This window comes from Apodemus sylvaticus, chromosome 3 (assembly GCF_947179515.1).
Source record: "Apodemus sylvaticus chromosome 3, mApoSyl1.1, whole genome shotgun sequence".
Taxonomy (NCBI): domain Eukaryota; kingdom Metazoa; phylum Chordata; class Mammalia; order Rodentia; family Muridae; genus Apodemus; species Apodemus sylvaticus.
This window is the reverse complement of record NC_067474.1, coordinates 17949827-17973356: the sequence shown is the minus strand read 5'-3', so window position 1 is coordinate 17973356 and position 23530 is coordinate 17949827. Positions and strand designations below refer to the sequence as shown.

General features: G+C 44.1%; 1 long non-coding RNA gene across 3 annotated transcripts; it reads right to left on the bottom strand.

The window, feature by feature from the left end:
• Nucleotides 1-6944: 6944 nt before the first annotated feature.
• LOC127680516 (uncharacterized) lies at nt 6945-13426 on the bottom strand. 3 transcript variants are annotated; one of them, XR_007976959.1, is made up of 7 exons: nt 13258-13426; nt 11791-11929; nt 11389-11543; nt 10321-10475; nt 9310-9394; nt 8670-8802; nt 6945-7614 (listed from the first exon to the last, which is right to left on the bottom strand). It is a non-coding gene; the product is annotated as an uncharacterized LOC127680516 (long non-coding RNA). The 3 variants fall into 3 exon arrangements; XR_007976958.1 differs by lacking the exon at nt 9310-9394; XR_007976960.1 differs by lacking the exons at nt 9310-9394; nt 10321-10475.
• Nucleotides 13427-23530: the final 10104 nt, after the last annotated feature.

Genomic DNA, 23530 nt, shown 5'->3' with positions numbered 1-23530 from the left:
GAGTACCTGTCTAGTACAGTACCTGAAGCTTATTAATACATTTTTTAGGTCTTGGTGTTCTTTATTTGGGAGCTAAAACAGGCTAGAGCAGGTGTACAAACACCATCATTACTTGGGAACAAAAGAAGTGAAGACACATACCGGGAATTACATTTACATGTCCGTGTTGGCCTGTGGAAGCCAGGGGGCCACCTGAGGGAGTTTGTTCTCTCTTTCTACCATGCTGGCACAGAGTTGAAATCAAGTCATCACGCTTTGTAACAGTTGCTTTCACCTGCTGAGCTATCTCACTGCCCAAGGCATTTGCCCAGGTTTATTGCTACATAGAGTAGAATGATATGAAAAATACTGAGTTTCATGAAGAAAGAAATTTTAAGCCAGTTAAGAACAACGCTGAAGAAAAGAAAGTTTCTGTAATTGTTAGAGAGTAGGATCGTTGCCAAATAATGCTGGGCTTTACCGAAGGTGCATTGAGGATGAGACCTGACTCACAGAAGGCTCCAAAATTATAATAATGCGAGTTCATTCATAAAGGGAGTGTCTGAGAGCACCCAGCCTTCCATGTTCTCTGCTGGCATCAGCTGCCTAGGAAAGATACAGGCTCCACTCTGAAGGTATGCAGAGGTCACTGTAGCTGTGGCCCAAGAAAGCCAGTCTGCAGGTGACATCCTTTCTGCTGTTGCCAGGGAGCCACACACATGCATGTATAAAGGCGTCATGAAGCCTCACACCCAGGCTCCTAAAGCTGAAATGTGTAACAGAGCTGTATAGCTCATGTTATAGGCTGTGCATGGAGCTCCGATGGTAAAACCGAGTTATAGTGCAGATCCCAGGATATCTTCTGAAGGAAGGACGCTGAAGGCTCGAAATGGTGCTAGCTTAAGAGAGCTGTGTTAGTCAGGTGGACAAAAGTGAATAAATGGATATATGTATGTATCAAAGGTAGATTTACTAAATTGGCTGACTGTGTCTACTAAAGTCCAACCCTGGCTGTTTTATGACAGATTGGTGAAGAACCTGGTAGCTGGTAAGACCATGAGCCTGCATGTCTCAGCCTCAATCTGCTGCAGGAGTCTAAGAAGGTTCCTGGAGAGCTGATGATCTTAGGTCTATGTTGGCATTTCAAAGAAGTTAGCTCTAAAATACAGGCAATGGGATGCTTGCCAGCGAGAGGCAGAAGCAAAATGCGAAAGCCAAAAGCTTCCTTTTCCTTGTCCTTTTATGCGGGCTACTCCCAGAAGGTGTGCCTTATATTAGGGTGGATCTATTTGCCTCAATTAATCTGATCAGGCAAATCCTACAGAGTCATGTTCAGCAGTTTGGGTATTAGCTGATTTCAATACTGGCTAGTAGACAACCAAGACCACAAGAGGTCACTTATGATTCACGCCCTAATGCTGGAAGATGAATCTTCCCTACATGATTAAAAGCCAGATGATCTCATCCCACGCCAAGATGCCAGGCACGGAGTTGCAGGGGGTTGTGTTTGCCCTGCTAGGTTTGGGTCTTGCTTTGGTCTGCTCTTTCCGTGTTACCTTCTGACTCCTCTCCTCTAATACACATCGAAGATACACAACAGTTTTTAAGAACTGGTACTCACAGCTATGAGTTTGTCTTGAGTCTCAGAGTGACTCTGGACTTTCAAACGGTGTTGGAAATCTAAGACTTTTGAATTTAGGGTGAATGCATTTTGCATTATGAGATGACAATGAGCCTAGGGGGGCTAGAAGCAGGCTATGGTTTGCATGTAAAGTGTCCCAATGGGCTGAGAGATTTAAACACCTAGTCTCCAGTGGGTGGTACTATTTGGAGAGGCTATGGAACTTTAAGAGGTGATAAGTAGGCCAGTGGCAGTGCACGCCTGTAATCCCAGCCCTTGGGAGGCAGAGGCAGGCAGATTTCTGAGTGTGAGGCCAGCCTGGTCTACAGAGTGAGTTCCAGGACAGTCAGGGCTACAGGGAGAAACCCTGTCTGGAAAATCCAAACACAGGTGGTAAGGAGGAAGTGAGGTAGCCGGAGGTAGGGAGTCACTATGGGCAGTCCTTGAGGTGTGTAGCTCAGCTCTGGTTCTTGGTCCCCCGAGATGTGAGCAGGCAGTCTCCATGTGCTGGCACTGCACGAAGCATCCTAAACCAAGCTCTCCAGGCCGCAGGAAGCAGAATATCTTCAAGCCAAATCCTATGAGCCCAAATAAATCTTTCCTCAGGAAAGCAGCAGGAATGGTAAGCAATAGAGAGCTGGTGTCCCAGTATGGCCAGAGACAGAGGGAGGGGAATGTGTCAAGCTAATATTCAGAGAGTCTAAGATCAGAAGGGTATTTTTGCAAGGTTTGCCATACCGAAACTCACGTTTACATTTTTGCTCTCATTCATGTCTCCCTGTGTGTCCAAGTCCTACGCACTTTTTGAGGTCAAGTTTAAATGCCACATTATAAATGAAATTTTTTTCCAAATGCATAACTTTTTAAAAAAAAAATCCTGTGGTAAGTTGCCTTTATGTCTTGTCACCAATAGTTACTCTATATCCTTATTTTAATCTTGATGTTTACCTGCACACACCAAGCAATGAAGAGGTATGCCAATCTCTTTTATTTACTAACCTAAGTTTTAAACTCAGTACACATGACTTTGTTAAATGATTGGGTATAAGATATATGGGATTATCACTGCTATGTTGAGATTCAAAGAAGTGACTGCTTTGGTTCATGGGGGTAACCTATGTTGTTGTTGTTGTTTTTGAGACAGTGTCTCTCTATGTCATCCTGCAACTATGTAGATTAGACTGGCCTCTAATTCATAGAGGTTCACCTGCTTCTGACTCCCAAGTTCTGGGAATAAAGGTGTGTGCCACCATGCCCTGTTCTAGTAAATTATTTATACCCTGGCCTGGGGTTTCTATCCCACCTTTGGTTATTGAAGTTCCTGGATGAAAGACACACTCTCAACCTTTATATTTACAATAAGCCTCAAGGCGCACAAGAGTTGGACAGATACCCAGCCTCCATGCTATTAGAACCTACTTTCCTATTGATAGCCCCGAATTATTGCTTACTGCTTGCTATGTTTCATTTAAGCTGCTCTTAACTCCAGTTGGCTAGCCCATAGGGACATGTTTTTATGGCTCAGTTAACCCGTGGCATCGTCTCCTTCTCCCTCCTGCATGTTCTTCTTCTTCTCTTCCTCCAACCCAAGCCTCAGCAAACCTAACCCCACCTATATCTCTCTGCCCAGCTATTGGCTGTTGGCATTTTTATTCGCCAATCAGAAATAACTTGGGGGCAGGATTCCAGGGGCTACATACAGACTCTGGGTCTTGGGGGACACACTTAGCATTTGAATAGATAGTAAAAGACAAAACATCAACAATGCCTGGCTCCTGCAGAAAACCTAATGGCAATTCAGTCTCTGTTCTGATTCAAGAGCTGGATTAGTCACTAGTATACACCAAATCTTCACATTTCACAGCAGGTTTCTAAAAAACACTTTCTTATAACATGATCTTACATTCTATAAAATTAAGTCTAAAGAATTAAGAAAAGTTTCCAAGGTCTCCTCTCTCCTTTCTGCATACCCCTTGCCAAGATTCCCCATCCAATCACAAGGAACACCTCCAGCAGTGACTACTCCCATCAAGAGCAGTTGGCCTTCTGATTCCAAAAGAATGTGCTCTGCAGAAATTACTGAATCAGCCCTAATGTTTCCAGAACCATTTTTTTTTTGAGAGAACAAGTGGAGTTTAGTATATGCAAATTAGTGATGAGAAATGAATGAAACTCCAACTGTTCCCTGACCTGGAAAATTACGCCTTGTATTCAAAGGTATATGGACCATTCAAAGGTCCAGAGAAGCAGAGTCAAGAGAATACATGTGTGTGTTTGCGTGTATATGTGTGTGTCCATATATTCAATATTCTCCATCTGTCTGTCTGTCTGTCTGAGAAAAGGAAACACTTACTCCTAGGAGTTGACATGTGGGAATAGAGAGGTTGAAGCACTGAATCTCATGCTATCTGCAAAGCGCCCAGTATAGTGAAAAATCTAGGGATGTGTCGCCAGTCTGAGTGAGTCCAGGAGCATCCTGCTGACGGCATTTATTTTTTCTTCGTGGAACCTCAGGTTGTTTCTCCCTAAAATCTTAAACTGGATAAGTAAGACGCGCCTACAATGTAAATGATAATCTCCTTTTCATTAAATCTATTGAATGAAATATTGATTAATCTACAGAATGACTGAAACTGAATGGAGACTTCAGGGGTTTTGATACTTGAATTACAGGCTGGAAGCATTCATGGGCTCAGTTCCCTTTCTAGGGAGAAGGTATGGCTACAGCACCTTCCTTCTCTACATGGGTAATGTACCTAGCATTATTTTATTTTATTATTCTTTGAGAATTTCATACTTGTACACAATGTATCTCAAAGATATCCTCTCCCTCCTTCACATCCTAGAGCTCCCTAACATGTCCTCCCCCAAATTCTATGCCCCTTTTCTTAATTATTATTTTTGATAACCCACTGAGTCCAATTCAAACCCATACGTATATGGGTGTTTGGCCAGCCACTAGGATATGGGCAGCCTAACAGAGGCCACACTCCCAAAGAAAATGACCCTCCATCTCCCAGCAACCATCAAGGTTAACAACCAGTAGCTTCCCAGTTAGGGATTGGAGATCATAAACCACTCCCATATTCATGCTGGAAATGTTGTAACGTTCATTGGCTCAGTCATATATAGCTTTCATGTAGATACCTACAGGTACCATGAATTCATGAGCTGCCCTGTCCCTAGCTCTGCATTTCACAACTCTTTTCCCCAGTCCTGCCGTTACATTCTTTCCATTCCCTCTCCTGTGGTGTTCTTAAGCCTGTGAGGTGAGGGATGGAGGGGTATTGATAGAAATGCCTTGCCTAAGGCTGAGCATGTCCAGTCACTTGACCAGTTATGAGTCTCTGCATTAACCAACGGCCACACAAAAAGAAGCCACTCTGATCATGGCTGAAAGCAGCATGGGTCTATGGGTATAAGGATAAATAGTTAGGGCAGTTCTGCCAAATGCCATGGATCATGTCAGTTATGCCAGAGCAACGCTCATGTTACACACAAAATTGAGACATGCTCAAAATCACATCACTGGTAAGTGGGGCACCAGGAGTCCGTGCAGAACCCGGATTCCTCATGACCTCAGTTTCCATTCAGCGATGGTATATGTTTTCGTCCGTCTAGACCTCGGATGCAGACTCAGGTGGCCACATGCCAGGCTGATGCTACAGGGCCACATCCAGGAGGATTCTGTGCCTCTCAAACTTGACGTCTTGCTTCTCTTCACCAGCCCGTGCCTCGGTCAGTGAGTGGCCCCTACAGCATCCAGTGAGTGTTAGGTAAATAAATGGTTCAATATAAATCTGACAATTATATCTATAATATTTTGTTCTTAGGAACAAATACAACCTAAATTCTAGAGAAATCTCCTGGCCACACAAATCACCTTTTTGGAAGAGAAGAAACCTGTATAGAAATTCCAAGGTCTCTGTGCCAGTTGTAATTTCATGGTTTCTCGGCCATGAAATGCTGGCTTGTTCATTTCGTAAAGCAGGGTTTGGTCCAGTGGCTTCTGTAATAACATCGAGTTCTCAGATTCAGTGCTTTGTACAGTACCATGACAGCCTTTTGCTGTCAATTCAAGGCATTTACCCAAGAAAATAAATCATTGCAGCCCGGAGCCAAGTTTAAGGAGCACAGCTGTAGTCCCAGCCCTCAGCAGGCTAAGGCAGGAGCATCACAAGGCTAGGGCCAACTTAGTCACCCAGAGAGGTCTTGTCTTGATAAAACCAAGGGTTTCTTTTTTAAAAAACCAACCTAAGGCTGTTTTAAATAAAGATTAAAGAGTAATCAATAAACCAGTAATCAAATACTTTCACTTTAGTAAGAGGAGAAATCTTTAAATATTTAGGCAGTTTTTTACAATGAAGAGGCTAGATAGATAGATAGATAGATAGATAGATAGATAGAAATAGAGATATATAGATATATTAGGCCTGTGTTTCATGTCTCTCTAGGGGTTTGAGCATTCAGTGTGTCCCACAGCCCATCTGCTAAATGCTTAGTTACAAGTTTATGATGAGGCTGGAAAGCCATGGAACCTTTGGAAGGTGTGATGGTCCTCTTGGCTGTCAATGAGATTTAGATTCTTCATATCTCTGAGTAGATCTGTGAAGAATGATTTGGATTAGGTTTCTGGTGATGGGAAGACCCACCCTAAATGTGGGCTGTACTGTTCTACGGGTTGACTCTGAGACTGATTAGAGGAGAAAATGACCTGAGCATAGGTACTCATTGTTGTTTCCTGACAGTGGAGGTCATGTGACAAGCTGCCTCCTATCCCTGCTGCTGCGCCTTCCCTGCCTTGATGAACTATCTCTTGGAACTATAAGTCAAATAAACCTTTCGTTCCTTGGGGTCTTGTCAGGTATTTTGTTGCAGCAATGAGACAACTTTGTGGAAGAAGAAGACAGGTCCTTAGTAGCATGTCCTTGAAGCATTTTTGCGACCCTGCTTTCCTCTGATTTGCTTCCTGGATACAATGAGGTGAGCAGCTTTGCTTTGTGTGCCTGCTGCCAGCAACACTACCTTAGCATTAGCCTGTAGCAGTGCAGCCAACCATGGTCTGAAGCCTCAGAAGCCATAAGCCAAATTCAATCTTTCTTCATTTTGAATTTACTTTTATACTGAGTTTGTCTGGATAACAAGGTGTTGACTAATGCAATATGTGTGTGATATAAATCTGGAAACAGGAAATAGAAATGGGAGCACCTGAGTCTGTTCTCCGCCCCCACCCCCGAATCTGCTGAAACATTCTATCTGTCCCTCTGAAGTGGTAGGATTTACACCCTACAAAAGTTTGTCAAAGCTTCCTAGGAAGGAGTGGAAATTCACAGACAACACAAGCTTTATGATTCTAGATTCTCTTTCCTACTTTATTAATTTATAAGCAAAATATAAATAATTTATTGTTTTGCAATTATTCATTCTTTTTATTCCTATTAGCATCCCTTTCTCAATCTTTGCATATGTAGCTGTCATTTCTGGGGCCTGGTATGTGGCTGTCTAGTGGCTGCTGATTCTTTTCCCATTCTACTGGGAAGAAGACAAAACCATTTGACAGAAGATGTAAAAGTTGAGGAAAAACAGTTATGCCACAAAACAAAGTATCTACCATTTCTCTCTGTCTCTCTGACTCTCTGTGTCTGTCTCTCTCCCTTTTCAGAGAAGCTTGATTTCTATGAAGAATAAAAACTGGAGCTGAGAATGGCGGTCCATTCCTATAACATGGGAGAGAGAGGAAGGAGGGTCACCAGGTCTAGGCCAGCTAGAGTTGCAGAGCCAGACCTCCATCTTGATGGCAAATTAACAAAACCAAGCAATAAAAATAAAGAGCCAGAATCCAAACACGAGTCAAGAGTGGGGGTTCAAGGAAATATTGAAAATATCAATAGGTTGGGATGGGAGTGTGGGGAGAGAACGAATGGAAATCTGTAGAAGATCGTGCCCTGTAAAACAAAAAGCAGGACCTGCTGGCGAGCCTCAGACCCTGAATGCACGAGGCTTGACCTTCAGTCCTGCAACAAACAACAAGAAGAATTTTAAAAATCCAAAAGGAGATATGTTATCAGAGAGAGTAGTGATGCAAAAACACTTAAATTATGTGCTTTTATGTGAAATTGAAGCTCTAAACACAATGTGTATTTGACTAAAGTTCTGTGTCTTCTGCAGAGCCAGAAAAGAAACAAAACATCGAGGTGCTGGAAAAAGTGCACAGCAACTACAGGATGTCCTGTTACATTATCTGGTCAGGCAGACCCATGACTCACTGTAGAGTTTGACACATCGGAAATGGGTTTATTGTGCATCAGTCTTCTCCCTCATAAATATTAAACACATAGATGTGATGATAACAAGCTATCTTTGTCCTAATATAAAGGTTTCTGATGTGCTTTCTTTTTGAAAAGGAAGAAACTTCAGACATATTGATGTTGATAAGAAAAAGTACAGGAACCTCACGTTAAACTACACCCCAAATTCCTGCAGCTCCCCTTCTGAAGGTGAGATTAAAAAAGTTGTCCTGTGCATTTCACCATTGGCTTCCAAAGACGGGATGGCATTTGCCCAACTTCAAAGTCTCTAGCCCTTCTCCCATAGCAGAAGTATGCATTGTGGGTGGGAGTGTACTTCAGGGGCAGAGTGCTTGCCTAGCATGCGCAAGACTCTGGGTTCCATCCCAAGCACAAGAGGGATATATTTTAAAACTCAACAGTAATTGAATAATAATAAGCATAAATATAAGTTGAAGAATAATAATTGTTTACATTATCATAAAAAGGGACCAACATATTTTCTCACTGTGTAGATGTAGAAACAAATTTAATGCAGTCAGTTCTGCAGTCCTTTGAGAAATGAAACTAAATGAAGAGCCCACGGAGGAGGAATCCTCTTCCTCTTTTTAAATGGCAGTGCTTTTTTTAGGAGCCTAAAATGTCTGCCGTACACAGACACCCCTTGATGACATTGCGTCAGAGAATCTCAGTGTCTACTTTCAGTATATGCTAATCACTAAGCCATGTTGTTGTGTTGCTCTGTATTTAAGACAGGGTCACACTCTGGAGTCCAGACTCACCTGGAATTCACTACGTAGCTCAAGCTGGTCTCAGACTTGCAGACATCCACCTGGCCCAGCTTCCCAATGGCTGGAATTGCAGCCTGGAGCACATGGGGCCATCAGACCACATCATTTGTGAAAACAAACACTTCTGCAAAGAAAGAAAATGCCCTTCAGTCCTATCACTGAGCTTGCTAAATGATAAAAATCTAGCCTTAGTTTTAGATCTGTCATCATCCATTTGCAGATTTTGACCAAGTATTGTGTGTGCAGGGTAGGATGTGTTCAAATCCATGTGTGTGCATATGGGTATGCATGTAAAGGTATGTGAATGTAAGGCACAGTGTATATAGAATGGCACATGCACACAGATATGCGAGTGTATTGTATTTGTATAGGGAAGATGTGTTCAAGGGTGTTTTTAAAGGTAATAGTGTATATGTAGAAGTGCATTGTAAGTAAACATTGTAAGCTTGTATATGTTTATGGATTAATATAGCGATGTACTTGGCTCTTAAGACACCTGTGTTAACTTTATGTAAATGCAGATACTTGTGTGCATAGGTTATTACTGGGAAATATATTCTGGGTTAATGTTCTGGAAGCAGATTGGCTATGTGAAGGGGTTATGATATTAGAAGCTAAAGACACCACTCACGGAAGCTGGACTATGCAGAACCTTCTGATCAAGGACAAGCATTTGAGACATCACTGAGAACAGTGGAGAGTTGCTGATCCCCCAGCTAGTAGGACAGAGAGGGAGGAGGATCTACATGAGATATGTTGAATAATCACAGCAGCCACAATGCTTCTGCTGGACTGAAGGGTTTATTTGATGGGTGGGTGGCATCAGGGATAAAGGGAGGACAAAGAAGCTGGTTATCAGTCTGTGACATCCCATTCCACGTAGGACAGGAACTGGACTCCTTTAGGCACAGGAGTTGCTGCTAAGAAAAGCATAGACTCAAATTTCTACTCCACCTCCTATTAAATTTGATGGTATCTCACTAGGTAGCTTTTGATGGTCTGAAACTTTCTCTGTAGATTGAGCTAGCCTTGAACTCATAGAAATCTACCAACCTCTGTCTTTCTAGTGCTGGAATTAAATGTCTGTGCCACTGTGCCTTGCATCTACTCTAGCTCTTAAAAGCTTGGAAAGTGACAAACGCAGTAAAACTTGAGTATATTTTAAAACTTTTGTTTCTATCATTTATTTATGGAACCCAAAGACTTACTTGTGCTTGGTACATAACTCTGTTACTGAGCACTAAGTGTCTATTTTTAAATGGAAATAACATGTTATTGAACTGACCTGGTGATTTAATCAAACAACACAAATGACTTACTATAACTTGATTCATGGAAAATTCTCATGGAGAAAGTAGAAGAGGAAGAAGAGAAAAAAATAGTGATTTATGAGGACTGCCTTGTTTGGTAGAGAAAAAGAGTTTATTTTGACTCCAATTCTTCAATCCATTTCTAGGGTATCTAATTCAGAGTCTAAGTTTGAACATTTTCAGACTGCAGAGAATAACACTTTCTATACACACAGATAGGGGGATATGATGCAGAATATTATCCATATACCACATCCATTTGTGTGAAGGCATTAAGTAAGTAAATAACCATGCATAAAAGTGATGAGCTTGTGATAGGAAAAAGAGGGTACCTGCTTGTTGGCAGGGGATGGTGAGTCAGCTGTTCCACAGGGATGTCTACCCAGGGTGACTCTTTCTTCGGTGGCAGGCAAAGGATAATTCTTTGAGGTGTGCCATGAACAGCCAATTCAACTCTATGGCTAAGAGCTGTGTGTCGTGACCCGATCTCAATCAAGAATGAAAAGCAAAGTAAAGATAAAGTACAAAGAAATGGCGGCCCGTGTGCTCTGCTCTGTCAGTGTAGGGGTCAATGAAATGTTTCTTCTGCAGGAAATCCTTACAGTTTGCTGTGGTTTGCATTTTTGTAGGTTTGTATGTTGATAGTATCTGAACAATGGGCATTTACTTAGTAGAGACTTAAGGTTGGTTGAAGTCTCGAGAACAGGGCATCTGTAATGGGATTAGTGGCTTTATAAGAAGGTAAGACATAGTGGAATTGCTTAGTTGAATTGACTAGGACGTGCGAATGTGCATGCCTCTCTCTCTCTCTCTCTCTGTGTGTGTGTGTGTGGTGTGTGTAAGTCAGAAGACAACCTCAGTGTTCATCCTCACATGCTTGTCACCTTCGGTGTGGCGTAGGGTGGGAACGGGGTCTCTTATTATCCTGGAGCTCACTGATCAGGCTGAGCTGCAGGGCCAGTAAGCCCCAGGCATTCACTGTACTCTGCCTACCCAGCATGTGAAGATTAAGACCTGAGATTGTCTTCCGACTCATACACACACACACACACCACCACCACCACCACCACCACCACCACCACCACCACCACCATATCTGAAATTTCTTTTTACTTGAGAGCTGGAAATAGAATACAGGTGTTCCTGTCTGTAAGAAACGCACTCTAAAGATTGAGCTACTCCCTCAACCACTAAATTGGGAATTCCTCTGAAGCTGATTCTGATCTGGAATTTATTACTTGGAGCCCTAGGGCTGAACTCCCATTTCCCATTCTGCCTCAGTCTCCAGAGTGCTGGGATTACAGGCAAGCACCTTCATGACTTAATCCACACATTCAGTCAACATATTCTGACAACAGTCAGAAGTGCCAGCTTCTCTGATAGGTGGGAATAATCCCTACTTTTAGCCATGGAGGTCGAATCTCATGAAGACTGAGCTCGCTTCAGTGGTGTCTCTGGGTGTGGGTGGAAAAGGCCAGGCTCCAGTCTTCAGGCTCCAGCCTAGTCTCACCCACGGCCTAGGGGCTGATCCAGGGAGACTGTGTAGAAATCTCTCCTGACAAACAGAAACTAGACTTAAGAGAGGAAGAACAATTAACACATTTGTTTTGTGAAGTACAGAATTCAAATGAGTGTGTGATGTCCCCCTCCAAATTCAGCTAGCCTTATATAATTTTCTTCATTACTAATGCCGATGTTTTAGAATACTGAAACCTAACTGACAGAAATAACTCTCTGGAGTTTTTCAAGCAGTGTGCCACAGAAAAGAGAATAACACTTAGAGAGACAATAAGTGAAAATACCTGGCTGAGCAGTAAACCAGCTTTAAATTCACAGTAAGAGGAACGGTCTATGTCTGGCATGATCGTATGTAACTGTAGTCCCAGCTTCTTAGGACGGTGAGATAGCAGAACTGCTTCATCCCAGGAGTTCGAGGCTAGCCTAGGCAACAGAGTGAGAGCTGGTCTAAAAACAAACCAACCACCAAAAACAAAATAGACAAGACCCAAAACAAATCTAAAAACAGCTCAAGCTAAAGACAAACAAAACCTACATGGATTTTTCCCCCTCTAAATAGAACTCTCTAGTTGAGTTTGAGGCTGGTAGAAAGTTTCAGTCCAATGAACATCTTTGTGTGTGTGTGTGTGTGTGTGTGTGTGTGTGTGTGTGTGACAGAAATAAATAAAAAAAGAAATTTGATTCCGGTCTAGTTCAGTTTAAATAACAAAAACTTAAAGTGGAACTTTCAGTCAAACATTGAAACTGACATTACTGTGAAAAAAGGCATTTCTGAGTGAAGAAATCTCTCTTGCTTAGCTTACCCTCGAAATCAATGCAGTGTGAATGAATTAACATGTTTCAGATGAATTACTCTAAAGGGATGTTGCTCAAGATAGTAAAAATAAATTGAATACAACCATGTTGTAAATATAGAAAAAGAAAGAGTCCATGAACTGAAGGCAGACTCAGCAAATGTAAGGAACCTTAGGCTGATGGGGTGGGAGATATGACAATGTTTTTTAAGTATATTTTCTTGTTCATTTATTTTGTTTAAATCTAACATCTCTTGATTACATTGATCAACTGTAAATGATCAAAATATAATTGTACAAAGGTCACTAAGGAAGGACAGAGACACTGCAGTAGTCTGATACTGAGACATCTTGACTCAACATGATGTCTCATGCTGGTTATGGGATCTGTGTTTTAAAAGACATTGGTTGGGATGGATAACTGGAAAAGCTTGAAAGACCCATGAAGTTAGTTTAGGTATGAGAAAGGTATTTATTCTGATTTCCCAGGGGCCCAGGCCTCCAGCATGATAAGCGAATTTTATCTCTGAGCCTCTGTCCTAGGAACTATATATGAAGTAGTCTAGGGTAGTACTATTTTAGGGCAGACCTTTCCATAATTTAAATGCACATGCAAGCAGAGAGAGAGAGAGAGAGAGAGAGAGAGAGAGAGAGAGAGAGAGAGAGGACCATCATTGAAAAAGAGAGTTGTGCTGAGCACAGTGGCACATGCCTATGACTCTAGAATTGAGGAGGCTGAGGCAGGAGAATTGGAGGCATAAGGAAGAGACATTAGAGGAGGAGAAAGAAGAGAAGGAAGGTGAGGAAGAGGAGGAAGATATGTGAGTTCCCAAGATGAAGGGCCAGGCAATTAGGAGGTAGTGGGTTGGGCACACAGGGAGCCACCAGGTTAGTCAGGAGGCAGAGGGAGTAGGAACATGTGTATAGTATTCTGTCTAAGCTCTACCCCACACTTACCTGGCTAGAGATGGTTTCCATGGAAAAGAGCAAACATGGCAGGACCAGAAGGCATAGAAAGGACAGGAGTAACAGTCTCAGGGGAATAGAGTTGTCCCTAGTCAGTTGCCTGGACCTGGGGTGACAGATCAAGGATTTTGGCCCATAGAGGAAGAATTATACTCTTGGTCTTAGATTGGTTGTTTGAACAAGAAAGGGAAGCTTCATGGTTAAGCAGTGACTCTTGCTAGGAACTAGCTAGGCATGAAATCAGAAATCCTCTCACAAACAAGGCCCCAGATGTCACCATGTGAGTATGCAGAAAAGAAAGAACACGGGTGACACAGACAGGGTAACAAGCCAGCAACCCAGTGTCCAGGGCCTGGGGCGGGATGTCTCTGTGTCCTACTCTCAAGTCTTCCTAGACATTTAAGATTTTTATTTCTTATGCATTTATTTGAAGACTTTATTGATGTTGGAAGAAAGAAACAAGAAAGAATAATTTACAGCAATATCCCCTAACTGCTCCTCCAAACTATTGAGAATGCTGGACATTAAGAAGGACATATTTTCCCCTGCTCTGTGTACTTCTAGAGCCTGGAACATTACAACGCATGGCATGAGTTAAACGTGATTAGAACAAGAGAGTAGCCTGCTAATGAGTGGACAGGCCTGTAGCTCACCCTGTGAGCTCCCCATCAACTCTCAGCTCACCTATACCCATGCAGGACACTGCTTTTTCCTCTCATGTAGAAATTCCTTATACTCTGAGGATTTTCAATCTAGTATGAGCAGGAACAGAGAAGAACAGAACACCTTCAGGGTGAGGGGCTGAGGAGATAGCTCATTTGGTAAAGAGCTTGTCACAGAAACATGAGGACTTAGGTTTGGTCCCTAGCACCCACACAAAAATCCACGTGTGGCCCTGCTTGCCTGCAGCTCCAGTGCTTGGGAAGGCAAGAGGAGGGTCCCTGGGGCTCACCGGCTAGTCAGTCTAGTTCAAGGTTCAGTGAGAGATCTTGGGTCAAACACAAGAAGCTTTGTATCTACCTCCTGAGAGATGAGGATTAGAAGAAAGCTAAATCCCCACAGGCTGGTTTTCATAGCATGGCGATGAGAATTCCCCAACTCAGTTCACAAGAAAGGCAGCTGGAGGGTTCTGAGGTTGACTGACATTCTGAGCGTAATTATCTCTATAAAGATCACAATTTTAAAATGGCCAGTCTGGCTTTTGTCCTTTCTTTCTATTTCCCTCAAACCTTCTCTATATAAAACTAACCCATTTAGCATACTGTATTTTTGGGAGTAAAGTATTGCCCTAGAAGAGAGAATGAAGTCAATAAACTGAACCATTGTAATTTAATATGTTCTTGGGGTTCTTAGGCGATCAACAATAAATACTCCACCTTGATGCTCTGGTGTTGACCAAAATTTCATGTGGCTCACGAATACAGAGTGAAATAACCTGGCATGAGCTGAGAGAGAGTCTGACTACAGTATAGGCTGGTCTTGAACCTAAGATTCGGCTTCAGCCTCCTGAGGGTGGGGACTACAAATGTGGGCCACCAAGCTCAGCAAGAATGAGATCGTAAAGAAAAGTGATTTTATGCAGGTGATATCCAGAGCAGGTGATGAGAGATAGACCAGTACAAAGAGCTAGGAGGCTACATGACCTCTGCTGCCCAGTGACATTCTTTCTAGCATTTTCTGCTGATGCTTGAAAGAGCTTCAAAGATAGTCCCTTTCTAGTGTCTCTAAAAGGACTTAAGTGAGGGTGCTTTGGTTCCTCTAAGAAAGGGAACAAAATACTCACAGGAGCAATAAGGGAGACAATGTGTGGAGCAGAGACTGTAGTAAAGGCCACCCAGAGACTGTGGGATTCATTCTATAAACAGTCAACAAACCCCGACACTACTATGGACGACAAGAAGTGTATATCAAAAGGAGCATGCCATGGTTGTGCCCTGCCAGAGCCTTACAAATACAGAGGCAGATGCTAACAACCAACTATTGACCTGGGCATGGGGTCCCCAATGGAGGAACTGGAGGATGGTCCAGAGGAGCTGAAGGGGTTTACAGTCCCATGGGAAGAACAATGATGTCAGCCACCCAGATGCCCCAAGAGTCCCAGGATCTGAACCATCCACCAAGGGGCACACATGGTTCCAGCCAAAAATGTAGCAGAGGAAGGCCTTGTTGGGCATAAGTGGGATGAATGATCCTTGGTCAGGTAAAGGCTCAACAGAGGCCCCAACAAAGGGAAACTGATAGGGGGGGAGGAGGGAGTGTGTTGGGTGGAGAGGCATATACTTGGAGGCAGGGGAAGGAAGAAGGGGAGGGGTTGGAGGTGTTAAGGGAGGGGGGATATCAGGGAAAGGTTTTACCATTGGCAGTGTAAATGAAGATATTCAATAAAAAAAAAGGAAAAAGTGAGATCTTGATAAATGTTGATAAAAATAGAAAGAAGGGGGAATAAAATAAATAGTAATAGGTTAAAAGGAAAGACATACAAAAGACCCCCTGGCGGCTAATTCCTGAAATTCAGTATTCAGGAGTTAGAGGCAGGAAGATCCTGAGTTTAATGTCTCCTTGTGCAACAACGATGACAAAGCCAGAAACACCACGCTTGTCTTTTGTAATACAAAGCTACAAGCAAGGACTGTTGCTTAATGTGGCATGAACAACTGAGGGGTGCTGCAAATTACTGACAAGGAAAGGGAGGCGTACACCACCAATCACCAAGGAAGGAACCCTGTTGCCCGCACCTCACTGAGGAACAACCCAGAGGCTTCTCCGGGCTATTTTGCAAGATTATATCCCAGGTATCCCCACAGCACTGACACCACACCGTGGCTGCTCACCCACCAGAGAGGAAATCATTAGGTTAAGCAGTTGAGCAGAGCAGTCTTTCGATACCGCTTTGTGAAGCAAAATGGTTTAAACAACATAAAGTACAAAAACAAAATTGATAAAATGTAACTCTACTTAGGGCAAAAAAGTCCTTTTTGCTCAAACCTCACTGTGCACCAGGCGTTTGAAAACCAACGCAAAGCCGGGTGGTGGTGGCGCACGCCTGTAATCCCAGCACTCTGGGAGGCAGAGGCAGGCAGAATTATGAGTTCGAGGCCAGCCTGGTCTACAGAGTGAGATCCAGGACAGCCAGGGCTATACAGAGAGACACTGTCTCGAAAAAACAAACAAACAAAAAAACAAAACAAAAAAACAAAAAAAACCAAAAAAAACCCCAAAAAAACAAAAAAAAAAACAAATCCAGAAAACCAACGCAAAACTAAATGGACAGTCATTTCAGGTTCTCCTGGAAGCAGGAACTGGGATTAGAGCACTTTTAAGAAAATAGCAATTTGGTGCTGTGGTAACTTGTTCCCGGGTTCCTAGGCAGCCAAGGGACTCCAGGTGCTGTTAAGCAGTCAGAGACCTACCCGATCTTCAGCCCAGGGAGCGGAAGGTGTTAGTATTCTGTCTAAGCTCCACCCCACACTTACCTGGCAACAGCCAGGTATGCCCAGCCCCATAGACCTGGCCCACTATAAAAGGGGCTACTTGCCCCTCCTCTCTCTCTCTCTCTCTCCCTCTCTCTCTCCCTCTCTCTCTCTCCCTCTCTCTCTCTCTCTCTCTCTCTCTCTCTCTCTCTCTCTCTCTCTCTCTCTCATAGCTCTCTTTCATCGAACTCTCACCTCTCTGTTACTTGGGCTCTCCTCCCCTCTCCTCTCTCTCCACGTGGTTATGGCCAGCCTCCACTTCTCTGTTCTCTCTCTCTCTCTCTCTCTCTCTCTCTCTCTCTCTCTCTCTCTCTGCCTCTCTAACTCCCATTCTCTGCCCTGAATAAACTCTATTCTATACCATGTCTGTGTGTGTGTGGTCCCTCAGGGGGAAGAGGTGCTTGGGCATGGGCCTGCCTGGGCACCCCCTTCCCCCACACCACACCACCGTGCCACATTCTCTTAACCTCCCTTCTCTCTTTTTAAGCCCCCTTCAGAAGGCACATCAGTGGGTTTCCTCTAAAGCCTGTGAACATGATCTTGGATTCACATGACACCTGGCCCTTCAGCTATGCAGAAGCTTTCTCAAGAGCACCCCTTCCTTCACACTGAATGGGGGAACAACAGAGCCACATTTGGTGACTCCATGTAGAGATTGTGGGGGTGACTGGGATGCTGTGGCACCTTGTTAGAATTTTCCTTCAGACTCATGCTAGTCTCTGAGCAAAACCAGGAACTAGGAAGATCTCTAGAAGAGTGGGCTGCTATGGAAAAGCCATACAGACTCCTGCCCTGTCTTAGATGATCCTTGTCACTTCTGTGAAGCCCTCAGTCTTCTTCTCAAAATGGTAAGAGGCCATTTGAGTGACAGCTAGAGCCCTCGCTTGTCCTCATTGTCTATCTCAGCCTGCCCTTTATTCTTCAAGAGTCCAAATGAGGCCGTGAGATTAAATGCACAGACCTCTGCTCTGTAATTACCCTGAATTCAAAGCTCTACACATTGGGTACATGTGCTTGTAGTTTTGTTGTTGTTGTTGTGTGGTTTGTTTTTTTGTTTGGTTGGTTGGTTGGTTTTTTTGCTTTTTGGGTTTTTGTTTTGTTTTGTTTTTTGAGACAAGGTTTCTCTGTGCAGCCCCAGCTGTGCTGGAACTCACTCTGTAGACCAGGCTGGCCTCGAACCCAGAAATCTACCTGTCCCTTCCTCCCAAGTGCTGGGATTAAAGGTATGTGCCACCACTGCCTGGCGTGCTTGTAATTTAATAATATAAAATATTGTGTACTTGTGTGGACTAGACTACTAGGAGCCCATGGAGACGGACGCAGAGCAAGAAGCACACATGATTATAACACCACATGTCCCTTTGTTCCATGGTTGGAAAAGATCATGGGCTCAGTTCCACTGACAAGATCCATTTTATTGTGGGGATCATGCCAATCACAGGTGATCCAAAGGCAACTTGGTAAGAAGCCAGCTTTCCAGCCACCAGAAGAAGGCTCCAGAAATTGAGGCTGGGTACAAAGGGCAGGTAGCACATTGCAGATAATGTTGGTGAAGATTAGGTTGAACATCATTATGTCATTATTATGTAATGGTGGAATACCATTTAAAGGGATATGTAGAGAGGACTTTTAGATTTGACCTTTGAGAACACTTGCATGTTTCTAGCTATGGTTGGTTTTTGTCAACTTGGCAGAAGCTAGAGTTAGCTGGAAAGAGGGAATTTCAACTGAGAAAACACCTTCATAAGAGCAGCCTGTAAGCAGTTCTGTAGGGCATTTTCTTGACGAATGATCAACTTGGTTGGGGGCAAGCCACTGTGGGCGTTCCCGGCCCTGGGCAGGTGGGCCCGAATTGTCTAAGAATTTGCCTGAGCAAACCATGAGAAGCAGTCTAGTAAGCATGTTAGTCCAAGGCCTCTGCTTCAGTTCCTGCTTTCCAGGTTCTGAAGTCTGCCTTGGCCTAACTCAGTGGATTGTGACCCCAGATATGAAAGCCAGGTAAATCCTTTCCTCCCCAGTTGCTTTTGTTCCTGGTGCTTTATCACAGCAATGGAAATTCTAAGACAGTTCTGAATACTGGACTGTGAAGACTGGAGCTCGCTATCTAAGAGGTTATTGATTCATTTAGTGATAACCTGTGGGCACCACCCACATTCAGAACAGAACTACATGCAGAAGAAGAGGGAATGAGTTAAGTGTTGCTTTATAAGCACTGGATCTGCCACCATCGACTCTAGGGCACTGTCAGGCCTATGAGTGCCCACTTTACAGTAGGCACTGCCCTACTTTGTCACACTTCTTGGGGGCACAATGCCACATTGGTGGGAGTCTCAGTGGGGGGGTGGGAGTGTATTCTCACATCTCTTTCCTGGATTAGAAGCAGAAGTCTGGTTTTCATTTATTTCTCCAGATGGTAAGTTATTGGAGAGAAAGCCTTTCATGGCCGTGTCGAATGTTTCTTGTTCCTTCTTCTTAGCAGCTATCCCCAGATCTGCCATCTACTGAGTTTGCGATGAGAGAAAGAAGGTTTAGCAGGCTTCCTCAGAGGGCGCCAGAGATTTAGGAGAGAGGATCAGCAGCTCACCCCTCCACCAAGAAAGGGCCCTGGGCAGGCTGGCAAGCGTTTGCACTTCACTGGGTCTGCTGAGAAGCATCCAGCTGAAGGCAGCTGGTCAGCAGGAGGAAGCCCATGGAATGGAGAAGTGAGAACGCAGCTGAGTGCACAGCCCGCCCTCGTCGTGGCCGGAAAACCACGAATGGAAAAAGAAAGACTGCCCCAGAAGCTCTCTGAGAACTTACAGAGAGTACACAGTGTCAGCCAGGGCTTCATTTCCTTACCTGAACCCCCTCCATGTTCCTCTCACCCACAAGCGCGTGCACACATACACACACACACACACACACACTCACACACTCACACACTCACACACTCACACACTCACACACTCACACACTCACACACTCACATACTCACACTTTTCTTTTTCTAAGTTGCATGCCCCTGTTTCTGAGTTGGACAGTGGTTAGGTATTAGTCAAGGAATTCAAGCTCTGTAATTTTCTTCAGTTTGTGGGTTTGCTGGTTATCATTTTTTTTTGGTAGCGGTGGGATTCAAACCAAGAGTGATATATGTCAGGTAAGTGCTTTCTCTCTCACTGGGCTTCACCCCAGCCCACATTCTTTCTTCTTCTTCTTCTTTTTTTTTTGTTTTTTGTTTTTGTTGTTGTTTTGTTTTCTTTTTTGGATTTGGATTTTTTGAGACAGGGTTTCTCTGTGTAGCTCTGGCTGTCCTGGAGCTCACTCTGTAGACCAGGCTGGCCTCGAACTCAGAAATCCACCTGCCTCTGCCTCCCAGATTGCTGGGATTACAGGCATGCGCCACCACCGCCCGACTCAAGCTGGCCTTGACATCCTGGCTACAGAGATCCTTGTTCCTCAGCCTCCCAAGTAGGGGGGACAGGATGACAGTCTGGAGCTGAGCCATGACATGGCCTTAAGCAGGACATGGGTGATCTCAGTGGATACATCTTAGCACGTGAGCTTGGATCTCACAGTGAAGGCAGCATGACCCTGGCTCCAGGTTCCCCTGATTGTGGATACCCTTAAAGTGACAGGACAGCTCTGAGCTTGGTTTCTCCATGTACAAAAATGTAGTTAATTCTAGTGCTCCTCTTCCAGGTTGCTGCAAAACGTGAATGTGATTGGTCCACGAAAGTTACTTCAAACCCTTGGAGTACCACTGAGTCTTTCCTTAACTGTGAACTAGACTAATCATTCAACAGCAACATCAGTGTCTACACCAAGCTAACTTTCCCCTCTTTTTTCTTACTTCCTCCTTTTCATAGACCCTAGTATATAGTTTGTTATTAAATTAGATCAACCAACATCCACCGAGTTTCACATGTGACTCTGAGCTAAATAGGTTTAAGCTGAGGTATCCTCAAGCAAAACACATGGTGAGCACATCAAAAGACCTTAAGTGATGCTCATGGGCATAATAAGTGAGGCAAGGAGGAGGCCTCTCTCCCCAGAGCATGATGTAATTATTCAGGACTCTCATAAAATACCACAAAGTGGGAGACCTACCCAGAGCTGTGCTCTGTCACAGCCCTAGGGAAGTCCATGATCTTGATGGTGGCTGGACTGGCAGAGGGAGGTGGGGTCTACCCCCATGGCCTCATTTGTGTGGTTGACTTTTATTTTTTTGTCTGAGATGCACTATGTATCGAAAAATGATGTTGAACTCCATGCTCTTCTGAGAGCTGAGATGACAGGGTTCCACTGAATTCAGCCTCCGTGGAGACTTTCCTTTCCTTTAAGTGCTGGAGATCAAATCTAGAGACCTGTTTCCACAAATCAAAGGCTCTCCCTAGAGCTTTTCCCATAAGCCTTTTTGGAGTCTATTGACTATGAGTACCCCATGCCGTGGTACCATTAGATGTATATAACAAACCCTAAGTAAGGGGCAGGAGAGCTTGAGGGTAACTTAGTGTGATGAACCCTGAAAGGGGAATTCACAGATCAATGTCAACAAATCATCTGTACTGGACTTTGGCTGCAGAGGACATTGTCACTGGGCTTCATACCCTCTCTTTAGCATGGTTCTGGGCAGTGTTTCTTCTGTGTGTGTGCCACAATCTTCTTAAACATTTCTTTTCCTCAGATGTTTGTTTTAACTCTTTATTCGGAAGTGTACTGCAGTGAGCATCTAAGTCTTTTTGGTTTTTGTTTGTTTTGAGGCCAGGTCTCTCCAAGGTGTATCCCTGGCTGTTCTGCTAAGTCATCCTTAATATGCGGGCCACACAAAGACGCGGAGGGTGAACTGTGGCCCCTAGGCTGTCCTCTGCTAGCTTCTTACTAGAACTGGAAAAGTTCAAACACACTGTCCTCTGGTTAGAGTTACAGGAAACTGAAAATCAGCTGCTCAGTTAGAGGGAAGTTAGATGCGGTACACCAGCCAGGGGTGACGACTCATCTTCCAAGGGCTTCTAGAGATGGGCAGTGACTAGAGTTCATCAGGAAATGATGATGGGCTGTGGCCTTGCACTGCCACCTGTTGCCTGAGGGTTTCCAACCAGGGTGACAACATAACAAACAAACTAAACCAAACCACCTACTTTACACTACCCCAACACAAGGCCGAAAACACAGCACGAGGCGCAGCACCTTGCCACCTATCCACAAGGACATGATACCCTTTCATTTGCCCAGGCTTTCCCTGGAGATAAACTGGAAAGTAACAGCTTACATTGATGAGCCCATTTTCCAATTTCTATCAAAGGCTCCATCTGGTCACTGCCTGGGCATGCTTCTATCCTGTGTGACAGAATACAAGAAGCTTCATGCAAGTGGGCCTGAATCACGGACAACTCCCTTAACTTCGGTTCCACACTGTCTCTTTTGCCCTTTCCTCTCCTCTCTCCCTTTCTTTCCTCTTTCCTTCTCTCCCCTTCCCCTCCTTTTCCTCCCCTTTCTACTTCCTCTTCTGCCTCCTTCTCCTTCCTTCCTTTGTCCCTTCCTCCCTCTTTCCCTCTCTCCTCCTTTCCCTTCTTCCCTCTTTTCTTTATTTTTTGAGACAGGGTCTTGTGATGCTGTTCAGGTTGACTGGAATTCCCCTTGCAGCCCAGGCTAACAGGGAAGTCACCATCTTTCTGCTTTAGCCTACTGTGCTGCCTTGTTTTGTGTCAATTTGTCACAACCCAGAGTCATCTGAAAGGAGAGAACCTCAATTGAGAAAATGGTCCCGTAAGAAATGGCTGTAAGGCAGTTTTTAAAATTCAAGGTCAGTTGGGGAGAGTCCAGTGAATGGCGAGTGGTGCCATCCTTGGACTGGTGGTCCTGGGTTCTATAAGAAAGCAGGCTGATCAAGGCATGGGGAACAAGCCAGTGAGCAGCGCTCCTCCATGGGCTCTGCATGAACTCCTGCCTCCAGGCTCCAGGCATGTTTGAGTTTGTCCTGACTTCCTTCAGTCATGAACTATGATGTGGATGTGTGAGCTGAATAAGTCCATTCTTCCCCTTTTGGTTGTGGTGTACATCATCACAATCATAACCCTAACTGGGACACTCACCGTGCGCTGGGAATACAGGCATGGGGTGCCATGGGACTCACCTGCACCTCACCTCTTAAAAGTGTTGTTTGTGAAGCAGAAGAAACCAGAATTTGCATCTTCTTCTTAACACTTTAACAGCACCATAGCATCACTATTGGTAGCATCCTCCAAATAGTTCTTAGTTTTTGAGGGTCTGCAAAGAGTTCCTGACCCATCAGAGACTCCGAACTACATCCATTTTCATTTCACTATGATCAGGGAGACGCCAGCTTTAAACACAGGTGCGAGTGACTCTAGGGCTTTCTCTACTGGGGACTCTTCGCTGGCCTTCCTGGTTGTTTTGTGATGCAGGAATGGCTGTCCACATTTTATATGGTGGCCAGGCACATAGTTGCACACGCTTTATCCTCAGAAAGTCAGCATCAGTGACAGGAAGTCTGGGCTACGGTCTGGGTTCTAGGCTACCTAGGGCTAGGAACTTAGCCTGTTTCTTTACAAAATATTCCCAAGTAAAACATGACAGCGGCAACAAGTGAGTTGTCTACAATTAGTTTGTACCCAAACTGAATCAGATTATTATCTGGGACTGGCAGTTTAGCTGAGTACTACAGTGAGTATTTGGCATGAGGCTCCAGGGTTGGCTGTTAAGTAAAAACAGAGATAATTAATTAATTAGTTAATTAATAATTAACCCTCTGTTGTGCTCAGACCTAGCATCAACACTTTTGTTTCTGGTTAAAA